Source organism: Melopsittacus undulatus, chromosome Z (assembly GCF_012275295.1).
Source record: "Melopsittacus undulatus isolate bMelUnd1 chromosome Z, bMelUnd1.mat.Z, whole genome shotgun sequence".
Taxonomy (NCBI): domain Eukaryota; kingdom Metazoa; phylum Chordata; class Aves; order Psittaciformes; family Psittaculidae; genus Melopsittacus; species Melopsittacus undulatus.
Window position 1 is genome coordinate 68845515 of NC_047557.1, and position 27332 is coordinate 68872846.

Sequence of the window (27332 nt, forward strand, 5' to 3'; positions counted from 1 at the left end):
GTGTTTTGTGACAAACACCAATAATGACTCACATTAATTCACTCTTGCTATAGTCCAACTTATATTTAAGTCATTGAACTTTTGAATGCATATGAAATTTGCCTCTAAATCACTTTATTTGTTGAGTAGCAATTACCAGTATACTTCAAAAAATCCATACCTTAACTGTATTTAAAATTATTCCTATAAAATCTAGTATTAGTCTCAGTGGGGATCATTTAAGGGTCCTTCTCATAATACTAAATTTAAAAGCAGCATTTCTGTTTTTCTTAAGTGAGAGAAATCATTTATTTCTTGTGAATTCTAGGAGTCAGTTTTATGATCCCCTTTTTAATTAACGAAAGAATATATTTTAACAAATTGCATTTTAAAATTTGCATGTTACTTCAGTGTTGCCCAAGTAAAAGTGGTTATTTTCTTACAGAAGCATCTGTAAGGGAGAAATCCATTCAGAGTGCTTAAATATGATAACAGTTGTTTAAACTTCTTAGCAATAATGCATTTGTTTCAACATGATTACCGAAACTAAGTTTTTAAAAAGACTGTTTTCTGGTACTGGATTTGCCTTTCGATATTCTGTTTTGCAACTGTTTTGTCTAGTTGTTGAGTTCCAGTAATACTCAGATTACTGAAAAGAAGGCTCATTATGACTGTCTGCCTGCCTTAAAAAAAAAAAAAAAAGATTAGTACTTCATGGAGGTACTAATAATTCAATTATCTTGAATGCCTGAAAGAAAATATTCTATCCTTATAATCAGTTCTGTAGCCCCAGGGGTTGCACTAAGAGGCTGAATACCTAGAAACAATTTTTTTCTTTATATGCCTGAAAAAACTGGTTAAGATATTGATGTAGCTCACTGGAAAAGAAATAAAACCAAATGGTTAATATTATAGTAATGTGATAAAGATTGGTTTAGAGCCTTATTTTTTTTATACAAAAATGAAAATGCTGAACAAAAGCAATTTGTGTTTAAATGTTTCTAAGAATGGAACGGAGAATATGAAAACAAATTCTAAATCTATTGCATCTCTGTGTTGTGGCATATTACGTAAGCCTCAATATGCATATACATGAATAGATCTCTTATGTCTAAGTATGGCATATGTAGCCCAATATTTAAATATTAAGAAGCAGAGACTGTATCATTTTTTTACACGCATTAGTTTGAAACACAGCAAAAACAGCAATAAAACTCTAATAACAATGGATTTTATCAACTTGTCTAAGAAAAGAGGATGCATCCAAAATATATTGTAAGTTATGTAGTAAAATGGAATGATTGGTACTTCTACTCAGCATTTCTTTATTTGTGGTGACTCTGGGTTAGCTTTGCAGTGACAAAAACATTTGGGTTTTACCTCTGTAATGAAGTATACGAAGATGTTCGTGTTGTCTTTCCGAACTACAAACTTTCCACACCACATGACAATAGTGTCAAAACTGCTATGTCCATGATGTAGGGGACATGATTCGCATAATAAATAATCTGAAACAAATAATCTGAAAGGCAAGTAATGATTGGGTTTTTACAAATCAATAAATTGACATCAAAATTTTAGTTTGGTCATATTCAAATATTTGGACAGTTTTCTGTAAAAAAAAAAAAAAAAGAATAGTCTCAAAGTAGAGATTTTAGTTCCTCATAAATTGAGTGGGATTATTTTAACTTTCAAAATGTCAAGTATCTTTCCCAAAACACTAACAAGATTACTTTATTTTCTGGTTCTCTTTGGTTTGGTGTTATTGCCCCGAATTTTTAGCTATACATACTGAACCATATTACTTCTAATTACAAGATACCTAATACAGAAGCATAGTAATATATGTCAAAAAATATGTAGGTACAAGGTTATTAATACAAAGGAAAGAAATAAAAGTGGATAACAGGAATTCTTGAATAATGTAATAAAACAAATTCTACAAATATATGATTTTTTTTAAATGTGCAATTTGGATTTTTCTGTTCATTTTTGTACATATTTTATAACTGATAAATGAAATAACTTCCATGTCAACCACCTTAGGTACTTTGAAAGATTATATAAATATTGGGCATGTTTGAATATTATTAGCTAGATATAATAATACAGTTTTTTAAAGTTCTAAAACATTCCAGTAATCTGAAGGTATTGCTACTTTGTATGTTTTGTCAAGGTCAGTGTTTTGTTGGGGTGATTTAAGCTTTTTAAATATGATGTATTTTATATATGATACAACTCAATTGTCTTTTAGGAACTTGGGAACTTTAGGAACTTAGTAGTTCTGCTATGTATGGATATTAGAATAAAGATGGAATGTAAAAGAAATTTTCCATACTACCAAAACTTGAAAGCATTGAAATTGTAGCTTGTTTTGCATAAATCATTTTAATTTAAAGGTGTGGTAGAAGCATCTCACTCTACTTCAAGGGTATAAGCATACATATTCCTCAATTAAATCTATATTCCTCCATCAGCAATAATAGCCTAGTGTCAAAATTATATTTACTGTAATTTTGTAAATTACTAAAACATTTACTGTAAATTTGTAAAATGAGCACTGTAGCTCATTTTTATTTGTATCAACTTAAATTGTAATGAACAGCAACTAGTCAACAGTGCTAGCAGTTCATAATCCCTTACCTGTTTTCTTAAGTAACTAATTAGTTCATTCAACTTGCTTTCAGAGTACCTGAGTTAATGCGACTTAAAAGGATTTTCTTAGTTTAACCATCTATCAGGTATCTTGACTTCTCACTCACATATAAAGAAATCACCCTAGAATAATCAGCTGCTTTTTAAATAAATACTCGTTTGCAGTTCAGTAAGCAACCAGGAAGCAAAAATGTCAAAGATTAAATTACAGTTGATCATCAGCTCATTTATGGTTTGTAAGAATTCCTCAGAGATCTAGGTCTTGCTGTATTAGAGGTCAAACATGAACAGTAGCCAAACTATTTGTATGGTATGATCAAAAGGTCATAGAAATTTTGGTTGAAAGAAACCTCTGTGAGTCACCAAGTCCAGCCTTGCTCTCTGGGTGGGGCTGGTGATAGATGAGGTCCTCTGTGGCTCTGCCTGGCTATATTCTGAAGACCTCAAAGGACAAAGGTTCTACCATGTCTCTAGACAATGTTTCAGTGCTGCACTGGAACTGCTAAAGATACTTTATGGTTTTTTCCTCCTAATGCCTAACCTAAACCTCACAAACCACACTGTGGTCGTTGACCTTGCGACATCTTCTGGTAAGCTCACGAGTCAGCTTTGATTCCATTGTTTTCATAACCACCAAAATAACTCAGATCATATCACAGCAGTCTATTTGTGGGAAGAAGAAATGTGTATTATTTTTGCATTTGAAATTAACCTGGAATTTAAAGAAACGTTACTGAATACTCATAAAAACAACTTTCTGTTTCACAGTTAGCCAACCAATGGCTTTTCCTATCAGGAGTTTTTTATGATGCATATTTATCACACTGATTTTTCCCTTGGTTCATGAATACTCTTTACACTATTTCATTTTAACTTGGAGAAAAAAAAACCTAATACCTTGCAAATTAATTATATTTGTTTTCTTTTTTGCAGTTACATTGAAATATCATTAAATGTCAGTGACAGTGTTGCCTATACCTTGTTATAAACCAGTGGGGATATTGGGAAAAATATTTATTTTGGCTGCTTGGATATTTCTATATTCTCATGTTGGTGAATCACAGATTCTTTAAGTTTCATTTTGTTTTGAAAGCAAACACAATAAGGGAAATTCCTTCTATTTAAGCAACATGGCAGCTTAAAGTTCTCTAACATTCTAACCTAATAGGTCTGCTGGTAGCATCTCTGTTATGAGAAATGAAAGGAAATCATAGTACTTAATCAATGCTGCCTAGTAAAGGGACACATAGGATAACTAACTCAACTCAGTTGATGGTCTGGTGCAATAAATCCCAAATTATGGCATTTATACTCCTCGCACTTTTCATCTGAATCCGTACAATTTCCCTAGAAGCAGAGGCTTCTACCCTTCTTGACCAGTGAAGTGGAAAACAGCAGTGGAATGTAGCCTTTACTGTTTGTTTTCAGTTGGCTCTTTTACTTTTCTTTTACTATCATAAAACTTTGTTGTCTGACTTAGTGTGTCAGTTTTTCTTGAGTAATGTTAAAGAGGAACGATAACAGTGTAACAGAGTTTGGTAGCTATTTTCAGACCCAAACTTGTGGGAGTCAGGGAAATAGCTAAGTGTTATTGCTGTAGCTAAGTTTTATAAACTTGGTTGCACGGAAGAAATCAAGAATTCCTGACTCAGAGCATGGTATTGTTCAGGTTTTTGGGTACCTCAAATCACCAGGTGGAAAGGCAACACTAAATTTCAAGTTATTTGGAGCTGTGTTTCTAAGGAAAAAAAGCACAGTAATGTAATTAAAATGTCACTCCCTTCTGGATTATGCATTTTATTTACATCACATCCATCAATCCAAGTGATGGTGGCTGATGTGTCTTGTGTTGTATTTGGTGGCAGCAGCTCATATGAGGAATTCTTTGAGCCCCTGTAGTGACATGATTCCACAGAGGACTTCTTTCTTTCTGGGCCCACACAGGACTGTTTAGATCAGAGCAGGTCTTGTAAGTGCTGAGAAAATTGAAAAACATGCAGATAGAGAAACTGCAATGAAAAGGAATTAATTTATTTAGGGTGATACTTTCTGCAGCTACTAACTAGTATATTTACTCAAAATCTTGAAGAATCTTTTTTTTTTCTTTAAATCCTTGAAATGATGCTTGTTTCTGTCACAGAAAGAAATTATAATGCCCATAGATTTCACTTTGGCTACTTAAATGATCTCTTCTGTAGGGACAAATTGGTTCTTTATTTTTCCTATATATGGTCCAACAATTTTCTGTAAATAGAACTTGTTAGATAATTAAAGGAAGATGATTAGGAAACAATTCTGATCAAATGCTATTACTAAGAACAAAGAAGAAAAAAACAAATCTTTTGTCCTTTAATCAATAAATATACAATTACACCTTGAAACTAATAGAGACTGCAAACTGAAACGAGCCTAATTCATCAAGATCTCTATTCCCCCTGCAGTCCATATTTTCTTATGAACTATGATTTATGACCAGTGAGGTTTTGTAAAATAGACTAAAAGATACACTGGATTTTATCTGCACAAAATCTTACTGTGATAAGACACAATTTGGTGGCCTTCTATGACGGGGCTACGGAAACGATGGACAGGGGTGGAGCAGTTGGTGTCATCTACCTGGACTTGTGAAAAGCATTTGACACTGTCCCACATGACATCCTTGTCTCTAAATTGGAGAGACATCAATTTCATAGGTGGACCACTCGGTGGATAAAGAACTGGCTGGATGGCCACACACAAAGAGTTGTGGTCAATGGTTCAGTGTCTGGCTGGAGACCAGTAATGAGTGGCATCCCTCAGGGATCACTGTTGGGACCGGTCTTGTTTAACATCTTTGTCAGTGACATGGACAGTGGAAGTGACTGCGCCCTCAGCAAGTTTGCCGATGACACCAAGTTGTGTGGTTTGATTCGTATGCTGGAGGGAAGGAATGCCATCCAGAGGGACCTTGACATGCTTGTGAGGTTGGCTGATGTCAACATCATGAAGTTTAACCATGCCAAGTGCAAGGTCCTACACCTGGGACAGAGAAATCCCAGGCACAGCTACAGGTTGGGCAAAAAAGAAATTCAGTGCAGCCCTGTGGAGAAGGACTTCGGGGCGTTAGTCAATGAGGAGATGAACATGAGCCGGCAGTGTGCAGTTGCAGCCCAGAAAGCCAACTGTATCCTGGGCTGCATCAAGAGGAGCGTGACCCGCAGGTCGAAGGAGGTGATCCTGCCCCTCTACTCTGCTCTTGTGAGACCTCACTTGGAGTATTGTGTGCAGTTCTGGTGTCCTCAACATAAAAAGGACATGGTACTGTTAGAACAAGTCCAGAGGAGGGCAATGAGGATGATCAGGGGACTGGAGCACCTCCCATATGAAGACAGGCTGAGAAAGTTGGGTCTGTTCAGCCTGGAGAAGACAAGGCTGCATGGAGACCTCATAGCAGCCTTCCAGTATCTGAAGGGGGCCTACAGGGATGCTGGGGAGGGACTGCTGCTCATTAGGGACTGTAGTGATAGGACAAAGGGTAACGGGTTGAAACTTAGACAGCAGGGGTTTAGACTGGATCTAAGGAAGAAATTCTTAACTGTGAGGGTGGTGAGGTACTGGAATGGGTTGCCCAGGGAGCTTGTGAATGCTCCATCCCTGGCAGTGTTCAAGGCCAGGTTGGATGAGGCCTTGCGTGATATGGTTTAGTGTGAGGTGTCCCTGTCCATGGCAGGGAGATTGGAACTAGATGATCTTAAGGCCCTTTCCAACCCTATGTATTCTATGATTCTATAGAAGAAAATAAAGGTTTGCCAACAGTCATGTGCTTTTCATTTGTATGTGGTTAACCATAACAGGACATGCGTGTAAAAAGATGAACACAGAAAAAGTACTTTGGATTCTATTTCTTTATATTTGTTTCTTGTATAATCATAATTGAAAAATCACCTGTAGAGTACACAAACAGCCCACATCTTACAAGGATATATTTAAGGAAAAAGAAGATTAAATAGCAATTTAAAATAATTTTTTACTTATTTGACTTATTTATAATGCAGTTGAACATTTTGTAAATGATTTACATTACTAGTGCATTTCTTCACATGCATTCCTGTTTTCTTAATCAAAATAAAAAGGTCAACAATGTAGTCTTTCTGGTAAAATAAAGTACAATTTAATTCCTTTCTGCTAATGCATAATACCATTTAATTTGATTTTAGGAAGAGAAAGTCTCTAATGGAAGGGAAGTGGACTGTATGAATTAGGTGTGCCTTATATTTAACTCTGTTCATGCAATTGTAAATATTGATGCTAATGCCAAAGATAGAAATAACAATACTTGAAGTGTAAGCAATTTTGAGACATACATAGGAATTTTGCAGGCACAAAACCTGTTTCAGATTTCTAAAGTGCCTGTATCTTATTGAGGTATCTAACTTCACTTTGGTATTAAAAGGAAAAAAAATAAAGGTAATTCTGAAAGCTGTGAGGACTAATGATATAACACATCACACAAGAACACAGTTCCCCAGTGCATTCAGAAACCCTGTAATACTTTTTTAGTATAGGTACACATACCTCTTTCTTTACATGGGTAAAATTACCTCTCCACACATCTATGTTCTGTTCCTTATGTGAGATGCTCATGATTCTCTAATCATCATAGTTGCAACTTTGTGTATTGTCATTCATCTGATTACCAAAGATTCCATACTAGATATTTTGAAGCATCTCACAGTTTGCAGATAAAAAGTCCATATCTTGAATCAAAGATTTAACAAAGAAACACTTGTGTAGTTCCTACGGGAAGTGGCTTAGAACTGCACACAGAAAGTTAAGCTTATTACTGTACTTGATAATGGAACTACTGACAGGTCTTTTGTTGAATGAAAGTTGGTGCACATCAGATTGTGAAAGATGGAAAGCCTTGTTGGTTTTTTTGCTGACATAGACTTTAAGTCTTGAACAACTGATGATATCACATAGGGAATAAAAGAAGCTTTAGTTGTATGTGAATGAGAGCAAAAGAATCAAAAATAAACCAATCAGTCATAGCAATAACATGTGCAGCCGCGGTTTAGGGAAAAAGTCCTTGTATATTTTGCTTTCAGCTGGGACCTTGATCTCTTGTGGAACTCAGAAAAGATTCTCTCTGCTTTTCAAAGTTTTAATTGATTATGTAAAATATTTTCAAATTCTGGCACACTGAATACAGAGCTTACGGTAACTTTAACTCTGTCGATGGGTGTGGTTTAAGCCTGGCCAGCATCTAAGTACCATACAGCCCACTTGTTCACGCACATCCCCTTGGTAGGATGGGGGAAAAAGAAAAATAAAACCCATGGGTTAAGATAAGAACAATTTAATAATTTAAATAAAGTAAAATATAATAATAGCAATAGTTGTAATTAAAAGGGAGATAACAAAAAGAGAGGGAGAAATAAACCTGGCTTGTCAATAAAGGCAAGTGATGCACAGTACAGCTGCTGATTTATTCCCAGCCCATTCTGCTATGGAGACTTCAGCCTTCACTGGAAGCAAGTCATGAACTTTGACCATTGCAAGTTTTGCATATGTGTTGCTGAATTTCAGCCACTTTGCATGAAGAATGGTCTGTAAGTGCCCTCTTACCTAGACCCAGCCTCTTTTCAATTTCTTATTTTTTTCCTAAGTGCAGCATAGATATTTTCAATCTTTTTCAAAGCTAAAAGCCAAACCGTAGCCAAGCAAGATAGCAGTCTCACCTAGAAGCAATGAACACATGCTGGGGGCCCTTGGGAATAATGGAGAATAGGGGACCAGGGATTTGATCAGTGTAGCAGTTTGGCCCACATGAAGTTGGAATGTAGTTTTAACCAGGGGAATATAGGATGTGACATGGGGTGCTCTGAAGTGAGACACTTGAGAGAACTGAGGAATAGAGGATTCCTGGGCTGGAAAGCACTCATGTATTAAAGCATTGATGATTTTGTCTCAGGACTAGGATGAATAGCAGATATGGCTGTTAGAGTAGATGAAGTAGGGAGAGGGTCTTCAGCAAGGCTTAGAGAATGCACAGCCCACCCTTTGGCTTTGGGTGGCCTTGGGGAAAAGAATACACAGGCACATGTCCTCCTTGTTCCCTGTACAGGAATGTTAATTGCCAACCTATTCAGCTCCTCCGTTGATACCAGAAGTGTAGTATGTAAGAGTGCTGTTTATAAACATGCCTTCTTAGCCCTCACTCCCCTCAAATTTAAACATTTAAATCAGCTTTATCTCTATTATGATTAAAATATTTTTTTCCATGTGAAGACAGAGAACTAGAAAATTATATCAGTTTGTAGCAATGACACATGCATCATATATTCAAAAACTTTTCTTAGAATTATATGGTTTATATGATAGGTGTTTCTAGAAGAAAAGTTGCATAGCGTCAGATCTGTGTTCTGAAGCCACAGGACCTCTTGCTGTCTGATGCATTGTAGAGCCAGTATTCATCTGGTTTTAAAGCTATGCATAATAGGAAATCTTAAGGGGTTAGTGATTGGCGGGCAGGGGGATGTTGAGAAAAAAGGTTTCGGTATTAAAAAAACTTGAATATTCTAGACCATCTGCCACAAATACTGTCAGGAAAAGAATTGTCGTGCAGTGGTGGAATATTGGAGTCAGAAATTTTACGGAAAGACAGACACTTCTTTTCTTAGTATTTTTTCATTATTCATAACTATTGTAAATTCAACCATTTACATTAATAGCATCTTTAGCTACTCTTCCAGTTTAAGCCTGCATGGTATTGGGGCCAGTTCTGTTTAATATCTTTATTAATGATCTGGGCAAAGGGATTTTGTGCACCAACAGTCACTATGCAGATGACATCAGGCTGGGCAGGAGTGCTGATCTGCTTGAGGAAGGGAAGAATGCTCTTCAGAAGGATCTGGACAGGCTGTGGCCAGTGGTATGACGTTCAACAAGATGAAGTGCAGTGTGCAGTTGCAGTCCAGAAAGCCAACCGGATCCTGGGCTGCATCAAGAGGAGCATGACCAGCAGGTCGAAGGAGGTGATCCTGCCCCTCTATTCTGCTCTTGTGAGACCTCACTTGGAGTATTGTGTGCAGTTCTGGTGTCCTCAACATAAAAAGGGCATGGTACTGTTAGAACAAGTCCAGAGAAGGGCCACGAGGATGATCAGGGGACTGGAGCACCTCCCATATGAAGACAGGCTGAGAAAGTTGGGTCTGTTCAGCCTGGAGAAGAGAAGGCTGCGTGGAGACCTCATAGCAGCCTTCCAGTATTTGAAGGGGGCCTACAGGGATGCTGGGGAGGGACTATTCATTAGGGACTGTAGTGATAGGACAAGGGGTAACGGGTTGAAACTTAAACAGCAGAGGTTTAGACTGGATCTAAGGAAGAAATTCTTTACTGTGAGGGTGGTGAGGTACTGGAATGGGTTGCCCATGGAGGTAGTGAATGCTCCATCCCTGGCAGTGTTCAAGACCAGGTTGGATGAAGCCTTGGGTGATATGGTTTAGTGCGAAGTGTCCCTGCCCATAGCAGGGGGGTTGGAACTAGATGATCTTGAGGTCCTTTCCAATCCTAACTATTCTATGATTCTATAGATTGTCATTATCATGTTCATTAAATTTTACATTCAGAAAAATCAGATTAAAGTTTCCTTATAGGTGGGGCAGTATAGTCTATGACAACAATATCTTAGCATTCATAAAACAATGAAACATTTTACAAACCAGTAGCTTTAGGGCTGAAATTTTGCCATGTTTAATCTTCATTGATGGTTAACCATTTTGTGTTGGTCTGAATGGATAATTGTTCTGCAGAACAGTACAAGAAGAAAAATATTCCTTTCCCCATGCCAAATGGTTTGTAGAACTTTTTGCTTGAAATGCTGTGCCACCTGCAGACTTTGGAAGAGGGGCTTGACATTTAGAAGAAAGGTATCAGAAGCTGCCCTCCTCTGGAAAATTCACTCAGTTAAGCTAAGCTATAAACCTTTGTAGCATTGCAGATCATACAGGCTTGTAGAATTTTCAAGAGTGAAAAATCTGAAGCCTTATTATTATTAGGCTTAAGTCCCCACTGCTCCCTGAGCTAACTAGACCTACCACAGAACAAATAAAAAACAGGGAGGAGTGCTTCAGTGTAGAACTCAAAAGAGTACTTATTCCTGCTTTGGAAGCTCTTGGATGCTGGAGCATCATAAGATTGTTGCCATCTTTTTTGAGTGATTTGGACTGAAAGTGTTGGGGATCTGTTCTATGTTAGGTAGTTGTCAGGGGTTCAGCAGTAGCTCATGCTCTGCCAGGGAAGAGGGAGAGATAGGGCGCCTGGTCTGGGCTAGTCGGGGAGGTATTCCATACCACAGCACGTCCTGCTCGGGGAGGGGACTGGAAGCTGGCCAGGAGGGGAGGGGTTAGCTCTCTCCTCCGGGCTGGGCTTGGAGAGGGAACTGGAGGCTGGCCAGAGGGGGAGGGGTTAGCTCTTTTCCGGGCTGGCCTCCTGGCGGCGGGTGGTATTGTATTCTCTCTCCCTGTTTGTCTCCTCTAACATTGATTTGTTATTGGTGGCGGTGGTGATTTGTGTTATACCTTAATTGCTGGACTGTTTTTACCTCAATCCATGGGAGTTGTATTCCTCCGGCTCTCCTTCCCATCCCTCCGGGAGTGGGAAGGTGGGGGGGGGGAAGGGGGGTTGGGGAAACAAAGGGGGAACTGTGCAGATTTAGTTTAAACCACGACAGTAGTATGGCCAAGAAACATCAATGTTTGGGCAGCCAAAGGTGTTCATAAATTCCACACAGCCCTTGAGGAGGACAAAGCTTTTTTTCTCATAGGAAGCGATTTCAATGTTTGCAGCTGTATTAGCCCGATATATATGTAAAACCACAGTGGGTGACTTAAAGATGTGGAACAAACCTGTTTGTATAACTAATCATTCCTTTTGTTAATCAAGATTTTTCCTGTATCACTAGAAATTTATTTAAACAAGTATATGAGTTAGCAAAAACATAGCTTATTTTTAATTTTTTTAAGTTAGAACACACCAAATGTCATATTTTCTAAATTTTTACTTTTATACACTTGTGTACCTGTGATTTGTGTCAAGCACCATTTGTCTGGAAATTTTGAATACATTTTAAATGTGCAAACCCAATGTTTTTGGTGTTACTCATTCAATAAACTACTGTAAATGCATGGAATGCATAAGAAAATAAAAAAAAACTTATCAAAATGTGCTTCATAGAAACAGTCCAAGCACACTGAAATTCTTAGCTCTAGCTAGGGCAGCATTTACAGGTCACTGCCTACCTATTCCCACAGATACTAAAAGATTAAGGAGTACCAAATAGGACTTAAAACATGGCAAAACAGATGTAAACTCTTCTTACCATCTGAAAGACTTTATGTTGGTTTTGCGTAAATACAGTCTCCATATAAGGAAAGAGGAGAGTTTCTTTATTCCCTCATATTTCCATATTTTCCTATTATTAACTAAGGTGGTGCAGGACATGCCTTAGCTATTCAGGAGTTGTCTATAGTACAATGTATTTATTTTTGTATATGAAGGTGCTTTCCACTAAGAAGTTGTTAGATAAAAACTAGAAGTGTGTTTGTGTGCCCAGTGTTTCTGGGCTTTAATTGTGAAGTGGTGCTCTACATGCCAGGACAGAACAACTTAGTCTTAGATGCTTGTGATACAGTAGCTTCATTTTTCTTTCTGACAGAAATACCTAATCTAACATTTGGGAACCTTTCTTTCTTTATCTGCATGGATATTTAAATACAGCAAGTTACTTTTTGGTCTAATTTTCTTCTGCCTTTTAAGTAAATAGATGGTTTAGTGTGAGGTGTCCCTGCCCATGGCAGGGGGGTTGAAGCTATATGATCTTAAGGTCCTTTCCAACCCTAACTATTCTGTGATTCTATGATTCTAAGTGGACTTCTATATTTTATCTTGAAATATTTGTGAAAAACCACCATTCAGTGTTTAGGAATTGCTCACCCTGTAGATTTTGCTTCTTAGAGTGGGCTTGCTAAAGCTGTTGGACATCTGGGTAGAATAGGTGACTGATTTACAGCCAGACTTAATTGAGGAATGGAAGATTACATTCAGTGATAAAAGCCTTGTCTTTAAGCTACTCTCTGGATTTCTTATGAGGCTGTGGGCTTGGCTGATCATCAGTTTTGGGAACTCAGAAAAGTGGCAAACTGCGCTGTGGCTCTTTATGTGGAAATCTAAATTGCAATGTTACAACATTTTAAAAAGTCCTACTGCAATGCAGGAAGAAGCTATGGAAGGGCTTTACAACCCACCTGTCTGGTGCTTGGTTTTTGGTAGCGACATATTACCCATTTATTAAATATCATACTATTATAGTAATATAATATTATTATAGTATATGATATTATTGCTCTGGGTAGTTTGTGTCTTTTTCTACCATCTTTCAGGATACCAGTGCTGTGACAGAATTAACTTTCTACCATATAAAGGTATTACAGCATGAACCATTTCCCAATTTTTGGTCAGTTATTTCTAAGCATTGGTTAGTACCTGTCAGTTCTGTGATAAAATTGGCTTTTAGCTGGTGTAATTTCCCCACTTCAGGGGACCCTTCAGTAGGTGCCAGTAGGGAGCTCATCTTTCTGTGCCCTGCAGCACCTTGTTACAGTTTTTGCTGAATATTGCTGGTCTCTTGAGTCTTCCTTTGAGAACTTTCACTACCAAGATCTGTTTGTGTCCTAGCTGGTTGCCTTAGTACTTGCAGTACTACAGAACTGGGAAAAATTCCTGGCTTATATTTTTTGATGTGTCAGATTTTGGTAAAAACTCCAGAGTAAATGCCAATTATTAATTCCATTTAATGCATTACATGGCATTGCATAATGCAGCTGAGAAAAAAAAGACATTTGATAGACTAATCATGGCGTTTTTCTTTTATATAGAATGATAGAATCACAGAATGGTTTGGGTTGAAAAGGACCTTAAAGTTCATCCAGTTCCAACCTCCTTGCCATGGACAGGAACATCTTCCACTAGACCAGGCTGCTCCAAGTGCCATCCAACCTGGCCTTGAGCACTGGCAGAGATGGGGCAGCCACAGCTTCTCTGTACAGCCTGTGCCAGTGTTTCACCCCCCTCACAGGAAATAACTTCTTCCTAATAGCTACTCTAAATCTTCCATCTTTAAGCTTAAAGCCATTCCCCTTTGTCTTATCAGTATATGCCATTATAAAAAGTCCCCCTCCAGACTCTGGGCAGTCATTAACTATTTGTCGTGGTTTAAACTAAATCTGCACAGTTCCCCCTTTGTTTCCCCTCCCCCCCCCCCCTCACCTTCCCACTCCCGGAGGGATGGGAAGGAGAGCCGGAGGGACACAACTCCCACGGATCGAGGTAAAATCAGTCCAGCAATCAAGGTATAACAGAAATAACTACCGGTACCAATAGCAAACCAATGTTAGAGGAGACAAACACGGGAAGAGAATACGATACCACCCGCCGCCACGAGGCCAGCCCTGGAAAAGAGAGAGAGCTTCCCCCCTCCCCTCCTAGCCAGCTTCCAGTTGCCTCCCCGAGCCCAGCCCGGCGTGTTAACTCCTTCACTCCCGGCCAGATTCCAGTCCCCTCCCCGAGCAGGACGTGCTGTGGTATGCAATACCTCCCCGACTAGCCCAGACCAGGCGCCCTATCTCTCCCTCCTCCCTGGCAGAGCATGAGCTACTGCTGAACCCATGACACTATTGGAAAGACCTTACATTCTATTACTAGAATTATTTATTTATTTTCATACATGGAATTACCTATTTTGAATCCATTTTGACTATAGTCAGCACAGGAACAAATAACCTTGAGATATCTTGGAGAGAATGAAGGCTAATCTCTGTGGTTAAAAAGCAAAAGTATTGTTTCTAGCTGGTAACCAACATTGCAAGTCAGAGTGTCAGTAACACTAACTAACCTTGAGGTAAGTATTTCTGAGAGATATTTTGCAAGCTGCTTTATAATCATCAAGCATTCTTTGTTTTGGAGACCTGGATTGGGTGATAACACTGAGAAGTGAGAACATACTTCATCTTTTCACATATGCAAGGAATTTCTAGTGCAAAAGTTTGACTTTACTCTCAGTATCTGCCATTTCTAAGTTTGTTAAAAGATGCTGAAAAGACAGGAAGATAGGGGACTGGAAGTGTGGGGGAGTGAAGAACAGCTAATGGGGTGGAGTGCACTGCTACTAAAGCAGGGAGAATCTGGCAGCCTCATCAGTATTCTGTCAAAGCATTTGATTTTGTAGAACATACTGATACAACAGTGTCATTAGCAGTGATGTACTTTTTGCTTTTGAACTTAATGTATGCCATTTAGGTTTATTTCTAATGCTTGTTACTAGAGTTAATATGTAAATGTTATTTAAAAAGATGTCCCTCAAATTTAATTATTATTTCAGATACGTTTTAATCACTTTTATAAATGCTAAGATGTTATGAATTGAACAATTGAATGAATCATTCATCACTGTATAATTAAGACTGACTAAAAGTAAAATTATATTTTAATGGCCCTCTTCTTTTCCCATCGAGGCCAATGTCAAGAGTCTCACTGACGTCAGAAAGTGGAGGATTAGGCCTTAATATGATCTGCCTTTTTTCTCAGTAACCTCAGTATAAAATGCTCTGGCTGTTTCCTTTTTTTTTTTCTATGATAAATGTTTAGCTGGAAAAAATATTTATGATCTAACATAAGTATTTTTCTTTAAATATAGTAAATATTATCAATTTTTCAGCCCTGAAAACAGATCATTAAACCTTTGATCCTATTGCTTGATGTTTGTATATCTTGTTATGTCACTAAATGTTACTAAAAGACTGACTTTTTTTAGTGTTTGCAGAATTATTTAGTGGGAACAACATTAAGCTATCACCTAGCTTGCTTTGAGATGCTCCTACATCTGATTCTGTTCCAGTAGCACATGCCTGAATGAAGCTCAGTGCCATTTCAAAGCAACAATCTGGACTCAGCCGCTTGGGGCTTAGGTCAGTTGTATAATTGTGGTACAAGTTTGGATTCACAAAACTAGAAGTCTCACTAGAATATCAAAGAGAGAACTGCAGCAGGGTGAAATTTGTCTCAGGGACATGAGAATATCAGGTCAAAGGACTGTCATACAAAGTATGAAACTAAGAAAAGTAATGGTATTGCTGTTGGGCTTCACCATCCTCCTGTCTTTTAACATATACTCTTGGAATGAGTATGTCAACTAATTGATTTTTTTTTCAACTACTGAAACAGAAAATACAAAACCACTATTTTTATTTAATGAGGTGAAATAAAAATATCACATTTGTTTAATAATGGTTTGGGGTTTTTGATGGTGACTCGTCTTGCATACTTGTATGAAAAGCAGAGAATGGGAAGCTTCTGCTTTTTATCCCTCCAGAGCTGGATTTCTCACTCCCTTCTAACTTCTAATGATGTATCAGCTATTTTTCACAGCTAACTAAACACACTCTTAGTGTGTAAGCATATATACAAAACTAGTCAGACCCAGCTAGGAGAACTGAGAAAGATAAAATGTTGAATGTTCTATGTAGGTTAAGCTGTTATCTGAGAGTGTAAGACGTTTGTTACAAATTCTTGGCCTGACTCAGGTGGACTCTGAAGTTGTGCTTTCTGTATCGTGGTGATTTCTGGAACTGTGGAGTTAAAAGGGGCAAAGAAAAGAAGAAGAAACAATAGAAATGATCAACTGCTTTTTTGACAGCTTTATCCAAACAAAATGTCAACCAAAATCACTGACATGTTCCCAAATGCTTTAGGATAGCTGAAAGTGCTTTTTTTCTAAAAGATGCTGTATTTGTCAGGAAGTTTTTCTCATTTCTAAATAGAAATACTTACGTCTTATAAACCTCGTAATTTAAACACTGTTGGTTAGTGTAAGAAGAGTCTTGTGTGAATGTGTAAGTATCTTAACTCATCAAAATATTACTTGCTGGTAGTTAACATTAGAAAAATCTAGTGTTTTTTGATAGTTTTTGTAACTCTTGAGAGATTCCTTTAAATGAAGTAAGAAATATTTTTTCCTGTGAAGTGGAATATTAGTGCATAAAACAGTTCATGTCTCTGTGTTACTGAGATTAAATTTGAGATCAAGATGTATGTTATAAAGAGCTCTTTCTTTCCATATACTTACCCAGAAAGTGTTTTGCTATGTGCATGATTTTGTAGCAGTTGTAGTGTACTACACTCCATTTATTCCCCTCATGAAATACATCTTTTTGTAAGGAACATTTTAAAACAGACCATACTTTGCAGCTGATTATCACTGCTATTTTATTAATTCTAAAAGCTATATTTTTAGGTTTTAACAGTGTAACCCAAGACATAAAGAATGCATACCTGCAAGAAACCTTACGGCAGATTTGATGCATACAACTTTTTTGTAAATGGGGACAGAGATCTGGTACCCAGCTACTAAATTCTCAGGTGTAAAATGTGTAGCTTAGAGAGAAGAGTGGTCAAGACAACTGGAATAAGAATGATTTGTTCAGTTCATTATACAGTGTGACTGAGGGGGGAAAAAAAAAACATAAATCAAAATTCATGTTTTGCAGTTCAGGATGAAGATGGAATCTGCAACAGCAGTCTAACATATCTACTGGTGTGATCTAATATTATTTTATATTCCTTATTTATTTGGAATCGCTGGTGAAGTGATTTCAAACTTCTACACAAGCTCTTAAACCCAGGTAATTTGTTTTATCTGACTTTAACATGTTTTACATATTGTACATTTAATAATGAACAAAGTAGCTAGGCCAATAATAAAGCAGTACGATATAGACAAAAGTGAACACTGATTTAAGGTTGTTGTGTCAAATGCAGCAAAATACTCTGTTTATAGCATGTCAGGAATGGCTTCACTGTTAGCACTAATTACTGAGAAAAAAATCAAAACAGCAGCTTTTAGGAAGGACACTTCTCAATGCAAGATCAAAGCCATGTCTCTACAGAATAGAAAAGCTATTTAATTGCACTGAAGTGCTAATTGGATTTTGAGGTGCTTTCATGTGTTTCCTCCAATTAGCCAGTCATCCCTGACCAAATCCACCTAGGAAGAGATTATGAGTTTTAAGACTTTTGTTTGCACAGTTGCAACTGGAGGTACCTTTGTAAAAACAGTCATACCTTCTTTTTATGTAAATTGAGGTCTTTTAGGTCACCTTACTAGGCTTGCAGGATGAGTAGATAAGGAGCAAAGTAACTCCACACTGTGTGGTAAACAATTACCTAGATATTCTGTCATACAGATATCAGCACAAGAAAATAGAAAACCAATAGCTAATCTCCTTTTTTGTTACTTACTTTATTGGTACATAATGTTTAAAAAGAGATTTTGATGCCTGAGGAATGTCTTGTCTTCAGAGGCTTTATCTCTGCTCTGCATTTCTGTTAATTAGACAGAATTATTTACTTCTAATATTTTTAAGAGAAAATTTGCAGTCTTTTCCCAACTTTTTAAATAATTTAATTTGTGTTTTTCAGATTTGTAAAACGTTCTGCAATGATTTTTTTCACTAACCTTATTTATGACTTAATTAACATTTATAAAAGCACAGAAAGTCAAGGTAGTGGTAATAATTGCTAAAACTCACATAGTTTCAGAAAAACTAGTATTTGTCAATAGCTGAACTATGTCAAATACTCATAAACCTTAGTCCCTTCAGGCAAAGTGCAGATGCAGTTTTTTTAACAAGATTTTTACATCTTCCTCCTCCAGATGCTTAGGCAACTTGCTGTCATCCATTTGTAACTGTAGCAAGATTCTGAGGAAGCAGAGACTTTTCACCTTCATGGAAGAGAGGCAGAAAGCAGATTTGCCTAAATAGAGACATAGTGAAGCCCTAAGTCAATATGCTTTATTTTCTGTGACTCTCTAAGAAGGAAGAGTGATATCATGCACCCGTGAAGAACTCTGTGTGAAATCCCACCAGAAATTGCTCACAGAAGTCCTGCTGCAATTTCCCTAACAGAGCAAAAGGACTTGTGTAAATCAGAGTCCACCCAGCTTGCCAAGATTTTGCCATGCATTGTGGTAATGGGGTTCATCTCATGGCTGCTGTACAAGTTACCCTACCTGAATTCTGAGTATTCACACTATGAAGACCTGTTTTAGTGGTTATAATGTCCTGGTGGGTGCTGTCTTCCTCCCTGTATGCTACAAAACCCCTGGAATGAGTCCAGTGTGGAAAATTCCTTACCATGGGTTTTTCTCATCAGTTAAACAGTTAATTGTAGCAGACTTAGACCCTTTGTGTTAGTAATTGTGGGAAAGTGTGTGAGATAATCAGTAGTCAGAAGCTTTAAGGTTAGATACAGGAAAAGACTTGGGTGCAAACCGGCTGGGTGCTGCAACATCTGCGTTTTGAGACCCAGTACAGAAGCAACTGAACATTCATGGAATCAGAAAAGTAAATAGGAACCAGCATGTTTCTGTGACATCTGTGGCTTAGAGGAAAACGTTTGAATATGATGACAAATGTCCTACTTTTCTCATAAGTCTGTACATTTTACAGTAAATGTACAATTTATATTAAACATGCACCAATACAGTATTAAATGGATACAGAGGTTTTCCCTTGAGCTATGGGATTTACTCTTGGTTACTTGGCAAGCTGTAGGGTTTACTCTTCCTGTGATGGTTGCTCAAAATCTAAGTACTCCATCAAGCAAACACCCTTGACATGTCCTTATGCTGCACTCTAGAGATTTTATTGCAAATAAGGTCTTTCAGCCAAGGCTCCTATAATTTCAAAGGCAACATAAACAGTAGGACTGTCATGCTGATTTCAAGATTTTTTTTTCTGTCAGCATTGCAAGACAATATATTCCTGATAAGTCATTTGAATATTTGCTTGACTTTAAGGGAACATATAATTCCCTTGAAACCATTATCTAAGTTTTTGAATTGAATTTGAACTTGAGAAACATTTACTGTTTTTAGAAACTGTTAAGTTCACTTTGTAAGATCTAGTTTCATTGCTTCTTGATAGTGAGAATATCACTGGAATGGATTGTGTAGGACTTGCATGCAAAATGCATACTTGCATGTGAAGAGTTCTTGAGTTGTAATTCATTTTTATGGCTCTCAAACAAAAAGCTACTATGCTAATGAAATGTGAAAATTTGCTTACCAGACTATACCAATAGGCTAATATGTCCTGCATCTAAGAACTAAGATCACATGCTTTACAGCAAGATAAAAACGAAATAACGTGGCCATAGAGGAAGATTAATTCTAACCCTAGCCTGATAGAAATCAACCTATAGCATTTTTAAGGAGTTGTGACATGAGGAAGTAAATGCTATACAGTAATGTTAACATAGTCCAAATGTTTATTCAAGTGTTTTTATCATACTTTTCTGTTAATTACCTATTTTATATTTATAATGAAAGGTAAATATGTGACTACTTACTCTTTTGAAAGCAGTTAGCATAGTATTTAGAGTATGCACTGTAGCTGTGTAAATGGTATTGTTACTAAATTTACCATTTTATTGGGTTTTTATTGTATTCCATCAGCCTACAGTTGCTGTTACCTTACAGTAACAGGAAGTTGGTTTGACATGATAGTCTTAGTTTCAGTACATTGTTCATGTCTACCTATGTCAGCACATTATGTGCTTTTACCTAATGTAACCTGAAATTCTTCTGACTTATCAATAAATCATACCCTAAATATATGCATATATAAATCTGATAGTATGAGCTGTACTTCTGCCACATGCTGTATGGCTGTTTATCCTTTTTTAAAATTAGAACTGTTACTTATCCAAGGATAAGTGTCTTGAAAACAGTAATCCTAATACATGCTTTCAAGCAAAAGACTTATCCTGGTTTTCTTTTATTTCCTGTTGAATTATTCCTCTTTTCCATAAACAGTTTTTATATCGGCTCAGCTCTTGGCCTTTCTTCATCTCATAGTGGCAACAGTTAAGAACCTGTAATTAAGTCAGTTAAGATTTATTAAATACTTAGAAGCGTTAATATGATTTCAAACGCAGCTGGGACAGTGGATATATATTTTACATTTAATGCTTAATCTGCTCTCACATGTAAATGGTTAGCACTTTGTTATTATAGAATACAGGCTTTGCACCACCGCTTTTATGTCTACTAATGTGTTGTAGTCTATTCATTGTTAGTTCATTGTTAGTATCTGAGTTCAGTGAGAAAATGTGTCCTTGGTCATTGGCATTTTTATCCTTCTTTGGTGTTCAGAAACATATTTTTAAAGGAAACTTAAGAAGCACTAGCTTACCAGGAGATACAATGTTTGGGAAAAAAACTCTAAAGTCTATAAAAAAAGTTAGCTACATTTGCATTAAAAGACTGAAGTGTTCCACTCCTTTACACCTTTCTCTTTCTTGAATAATCCAGGTTTTTCACAGTGTCCATGTGAACATCATTACCATATTGCTCTTGACACTTCAGGTGCTGCCAGAGTATGAGTACAGTGAAATGCAATGGAGGATAAGGGTGCTTTGCAACTCACAGGAACAGCCTTTGTTTGAAAGGCCTTGAAGATGAGCGTTCACTTTTTTTTTAAGTTCCGTGAAGTCATTGTCTTTTTCAGTTTTCACCCCCTTATCCTATGTGCTGAAGGACTGGGAATGATTGGGAAAGACTGGAAGTGATAGGAAGTCCAGGCCATTCAAAGCATTCCTATGTAGTCTTTTACTCTCATTAATTTAAAGTTGGTTTCTACCCTTTCTTTTTCTTTCTTTTTCTTTTTTTTTTCCTTTCTTTTAATATATTTTAATATATTAAAATTAATTTAAAAATAATTAAAATTAATTAAATATAAAAAATTATAATTAAATATAAATATAATTAAAATTATTTAAAAAATAAAATTAATATATTCTTTTAATATTCTCAGTGTATTTGGATGTCAGTGTATCATAGAATCCCAGAATCATGAAATGGTTTGGGTTGGGAAGGGCCTTAAGATCATCCACTTCCAACTGCCGTGCCACAGGTGGGGATGCCTCACACTAGACAAGGCTGCTTCCAGCCCTGTGCAACCTGGCCTTGAGTGCTGCCAGGGATGTGGCAGCCATAGCTTCTCTGGGCAACCTGTGCCAGTGTCTCACCATCCTCAGAACTACCCTTGTATTATCAAGCAGTTCATATGACTCCTGAAGAGCATCTTTGTAAGAGTAGGCATAGTAGGAATGTAAGAGTACAGATCTGAGTATTACAGTCAGAAAAATAAGCTCACTTTCAAAAAAAGGATAGGTTTGAAATAAATAAGGCAGAGGTGATACTCTGTTACTATGAGGCTTTTTTTTTTTTTGTTTAAAATAATAAGTTACAGTTTTCCAGCAAGTTGGAGGATTTTTCATGGAGAAGGGCTGTTGGTGACACTTTCTAAAGTGCTGCAACATTTTACTAATTTAAAAGAGTCTGCCTCAGATCAACTGTGACCTTATCAATAGGATAGCCTCATTCATCTCCTAAGCAGGCTGCCCTTGCATTGCACGCTAATAGCTTTCAGCTGCAGTCACTCCCTTTAGAAAACTCAACACCTAGTAATGCTTTCAGATAAGCTTTAGAGAAGGTGAAGCACTGTTGGTGGCTTCTTTCAAGGCAATGCTTTTCACTAGTAAATTCCTAAATTCTGATTTATTAAACCTTAAAGTACCTGAAAGCAATGTGTTTCCTTAGGAATTACTTAGAAATATATGGTAAATTTGTAGTAAAATTTCCTGTGGTGCAATAATTAATGCTATCAATAATATACTTCAAATAGTTTTCTTGCCTTTCGGTGGTAAATACATTGCAGTGTGTAACTATGGCTGTTCGGCACCCAGTTTCTTTACAATTTTTCCAAAGCTTCAGGATTAATTTCTGCATGGGAAATTTATATTTCATTCTGAAAGATTTTTGTGCAAGCAGATCAGCAGTTTTAATCAGCAGAATTAACTTAGTTTTGTCCATGTTAACCATGAATAAAATATTTTCGTTGAGTTGCTGTCATGACTTTGAAATTACGTGAAGTTTGAAGGTAGGGTCATACTGGTTTATGACTCACACTTCTCCTTGTACAAATTCATTTACATATGGCAAAACTCTAAACTTAAAAACTAGAATCTGCTTGCATATATTCAGACAAGACATACTGGAGTTTGGCAGTTCTTGGTCTTCACTGAGTGTTGTGTATCCCTTCACAGCTCTTCATTTAAGTTTTCTTGAAAGATGGAACATTTTGTGTCAGATGTCTGCAGGGACTCTCAGCTGTAATGACAATTAGAAAGTAACTAACCACTTGTCCATTCAGGGAAGTCAGAGGTGGTCTTTCCTGTGCATCTTGCAATCCTTCATCCAGTATTCTGTATCCTGGAAAGCTGAAAGGAAGGAAATTATTAGGAATGGAGAAGAAAGAGCTGAGAGGTTTGAATTAGGGGCAGAAGAGAAGGCATGCAAACAAATGCTGGGAGGAGAGTAGAAGGTGGTTGCTGAAAACGTGGGAGGAGGATGAAATAAAAATGAAGGGAAGAGATTAAATCTACAAAGAAGATGGCAACAGTTTGAAGGCTAAGAAGAGAGCAGATAGTGTCAGAATGTAAGAATAAGGAGTTGGGAAAAGAGAACAGGGGACAACATGAGCTAAAGGTAAGAAGAAAAGGAGGGGATTGAAAAAAAAAAGTTTATGCTCACTTGAGCACATTCCTCCAGAATGCAGGAATTTTATATCGGCTTAGTCTCAAGAAGGACAAACAGGATGTTTCATGTTTGTGTGAGATGCATTGATGGTATTTGAGGATTTTTTTAATCAGATTAATACAGATCTTAGGAAAACTATGGGGGGAAAAAAAGGTATTTAAGATTCTAAGTATTATTAAGATCAAATGCACTGATGAGGAAAATTATGAATTGCTAGTTGCCTGGTTATTTTGTGTACATTGTGCAATAGCTTTTAGATATCTATTGCATAGATATCCTATTTTGTCCTCCCTTGAACAGGATGAATTGTGTAGTGGGGACACATTGGAGTTGCAATGAGACTGTTGTCTGTAGTACATCTGTTTTTTTTATTGCAGAAGTTGGAAAATATGTAGTGAATGAATTGGAGACTGTAGAAAAAAGTATAGTTTCACGCTATGGCAGCTGAATGCCCTGCTAGGAAACTGAATTAATGCCAGAGAGTTCTTATGGGATGTTGGGCAAGGGATGTATCTAGACATTTTACAAGGCCTCTCTGTGTTCCAGTGTATCAACCTTTATTTCTGAGGAGCAGGTGAAGTCAGGGTGCTCACGTGAGGTTTGGTGGAAACTTGTGCTGCTAGGCATTTCAACATTATTTGATGGCTTCAACCCTCTGTCCATTTCTGGCTTTAGTCTGTATCTCAGTTCCCAATGTGTAAAATTGTGATGATAATACAATTTTAACTAGGTCACAATATAGATATGGACATACCATCAGATCTTGATTTTTGTGAAAAACAAAGGTAACAGTAGCATCATCACCATATCCCTAGGTTGTAAGCATAAAAGCATACTGTATGCAAAAGTAATGCTTAGTATATTTTGAGGTAAATGAGAAATATTAGATAGGCTCTCATTCAGTGGCAAACAGTCTGTTCTGCACATTCAGCGTGGCAGGTGTTTTTTGGGATCTTATGCTTAATTACCATTTTGTTATCATCACATGGAGGCATGAAGGATGAAGTCAAGGTAAGCAACTAGCCACAGTAATAGTTTTGCCTAACTTCTGTGTGTTTGGATTTACAGTGTTCCTTATCATTCTGTGTTGCCTGCGTATTTGCATCTAGTTTTCTCCTCCTACAGAGGAGGAATTATTTTGGTGGTGGTTTGATATTTCTTTTCTCCCACCGAATTTAAGCTAAATCTCAGATGTATTAAGTTCCAACAAATTTTGTTAAAACAGTCTTTGGGTAAAAGAAAGGAAACGCCAGTAGTTGCACCACTTAGCAAAACATCTGAAGTGCCATATGTCTATTTTTATTACATGTCCGAAGTTCCAGGTAAAAAATAGCTACTATGAATGCTCTAATTGTTACAGTAAATGCTATATTAGATGTCAGAGTACCTCATCCTCAGCCAGGGTTTCTTTACCAGTTGAGTTTTTTAGTCCGTGATGGCTTTTCCTTCCTGTGTTGGTTCTCTTGATATATAAAAAAGCAGAGGATTTCTGCTGTAGTCTTAGTGTAATGCAGTTAAAAACTCAATCAATAACAACACAAACGCCTTGGAAGCCAGGATTCATTAATTCATAAGATGCTGTTTCCTTTTTTTTTTTCAATTAATGTGATTTTAAAATACTTAGCTGCTTCTCAAGCCAGTGCCAATGGCAAAGATTCTGTTCCCCATACAGTGTCATCAGTAGATGGCTGGATTCTGGGACCACATACTAACATCCTTGTCAGAGTATACTACCAAAATAAAGAATTTGAAAGCATTTCTCTTTGTTTATTGAAACAGTTTATTGCATTTGTTACTGTGTCAGGTATGCCTTCACTAGCTGGGGTAGTGCCTGTTATCATGACACTGTTATTCCTATTCACACTGAGCTGCACAAGATAGTCATTAATCTGCAGTGTTACTGCACTATATATTACAGCACCCTGAGTGACTGTAAAATCTGTAGCAGCAAACTGGGGAATCCCCTTACAGAAGGCTTTATTTAAAAGCAGAACAAAAAGGACCCAGAGGTCCTTGCCCTTCTGAGCTCATACACCATGTATAAAACTGGAGACTAGAAGTAAATAAAATGAAACAGGAAAATACAAAGAATCATGAGGCAATCCCAGTCAATGTGAAAGACATTAGTCTCAGTATGCCATGGGATAACACTGATGGTGATTTTTGAGAATCTGTGATACTTAGCATGTTTAAACTAGCAGAAGTTAGAGGGTAAGAGATTGCAAGAGAAGTTTGACATTTCTGTCACTGGGGTCACATCTGGTTTCTGTAGGCTGGTGTATGTTTAAAGTTGTTTAGGAATGGTTTTTCTCAAGTAGCAGCTCCTGAGGGACTGTGCGTATGACACAGAGTATGCTGTACTAGGTCTTTTACAAATGATGAGGCCTTTCCACCAGAATTCTGAAACTGTCCCATGTGTCCCTCAAACTATCTCCCCTTCTCAGTTTTCTACAACTCATGTTCTTGGTCAGGAATTTTCAGCATGATCAGCTTGAAAGAAGTATATGGTAATCCTTTATGCCTTGAAATATTCAAGTCATTCAGTTCCAATTTGTCTTAAAAGTTCTTCTTTTTCTAATAAAAATACATTTGGTTTCACTAGATGTCCTGGGTTCAGCTATAGCAGACATTTTTCTCCTTCTTAGTAGCTGGTGCAGTGCTGTGGTTTTGCCTTTCAGCCTGAGAACAATGCTGATAACACCGATGTTTTTAGTTGTTGCTAAGTAATGTTTACTCTGACCAAGAACTTTCTGAGTCTCATACTCTGCCAGGGAGGAGGAGAAGCCGGGAGGAAGCAGAAACATAACACCTGATCCAAACTAGCCAAAGGGGTATTCCATACCACAGCACATCATGCCCAGTATATAAACTGGGGGCAGTTACTGGAAGGGCTATATCACTGCTCGGGTTGGGCTGGGTATTAGTCTGTGGGTGGTGAGTGATTGTATTCTCTTCCCTTGTTATTTCCCTTTGGTGGTAGCAGTAGTATTTTGTGTTATACCTTAGTTACTGGACTGTTCTTATCTCAACCTGTGGGAGTTACATTCTCTCAATTCTCCTTCCCATCCCTCCAGGAACAGGGGGAGGAAGGTAGGGGAGTGAGCGAACAGCTGTGTGGTTCTGGGTTGTCGGTTGGGCTTGAATCACGACACTAGACAATGGAAATACTGAAGAAATATAAACAAGTTCAGAACTCTTCCCTGTAATAAAAGCTTAATTGTTTTTGTTTCAGACATTCTTTCAAACTTGAGTGTTCCTGAATGTATGGAAATGTATACTGGATATAAGAAATCCTTATTACATTAAATCTTTTTTCCATGATTGTTTAAAAAAATAAAAAAAGCATTGAAAGAAGATAATGGCTTTTTTGTTCTCAAAGAATGTGAAAGAAATGTAATGACTGGGAACGTGACAAGATACAAACATGATAAACCTCTGTCTCATTGCTAGAGATGTTAGTGTGTGAGATTGAAAGCAAATGAGGTAAAATTGGTCAGTGAATCTCAAAATCAAACAGAAACATGATTTGACATACACTATTTTTAGGACAAAAAAAGAAATTGAGAAAAAATATGTGATAGAGTCTGGATAATTTTCTGGAATATCCTGTCAGTACATATAATAATAATAAGAATGCACCCCTGTGTAACTCAGAGAATTCTAATCTTGGTTTTCTTTTTTTTTTTGAATTATAAAAAATCATAATTTTAAATAGTGGAGGTGCCTTGCAAAAACAATCCTTACTTATTTACTTTCTCTTATAAAAACATAATGTCTACAGTGTGAGTGATCGGGATCATGGCAAATACTGTAGAAAGCCCTAGAATAATGTGTTGCCAGACTTTGAAAACTGCATTGTGAAAAATGAGTTAGAATTCTCAAACACATTTCCCTGAGCTGGCAATAAAACTTACCAGTAACCTCCGACTTCAAGCACAGGTAGTCTAGTATGCTAGCAGTATCATGTGTACTGTTTGCTACAAGGCAAAGGTCTCCATGG

At 37.2% G+C, this 27332-nt stretch overlaps 1 protein-coding gene across 1 annotated transcript in view; it reads left to right on the forward strand.

Annotated features, from left to right (window-relative positions):
• The window catches only part of FBXL17 (F-box and leucine rich repeat protein 17), a 284908-nt gene that overhangs the window by 200458 nt on the left and 57118 nt on the right, over positions 1-27332 (forward strand). The window lies entirely within an intron of this gene.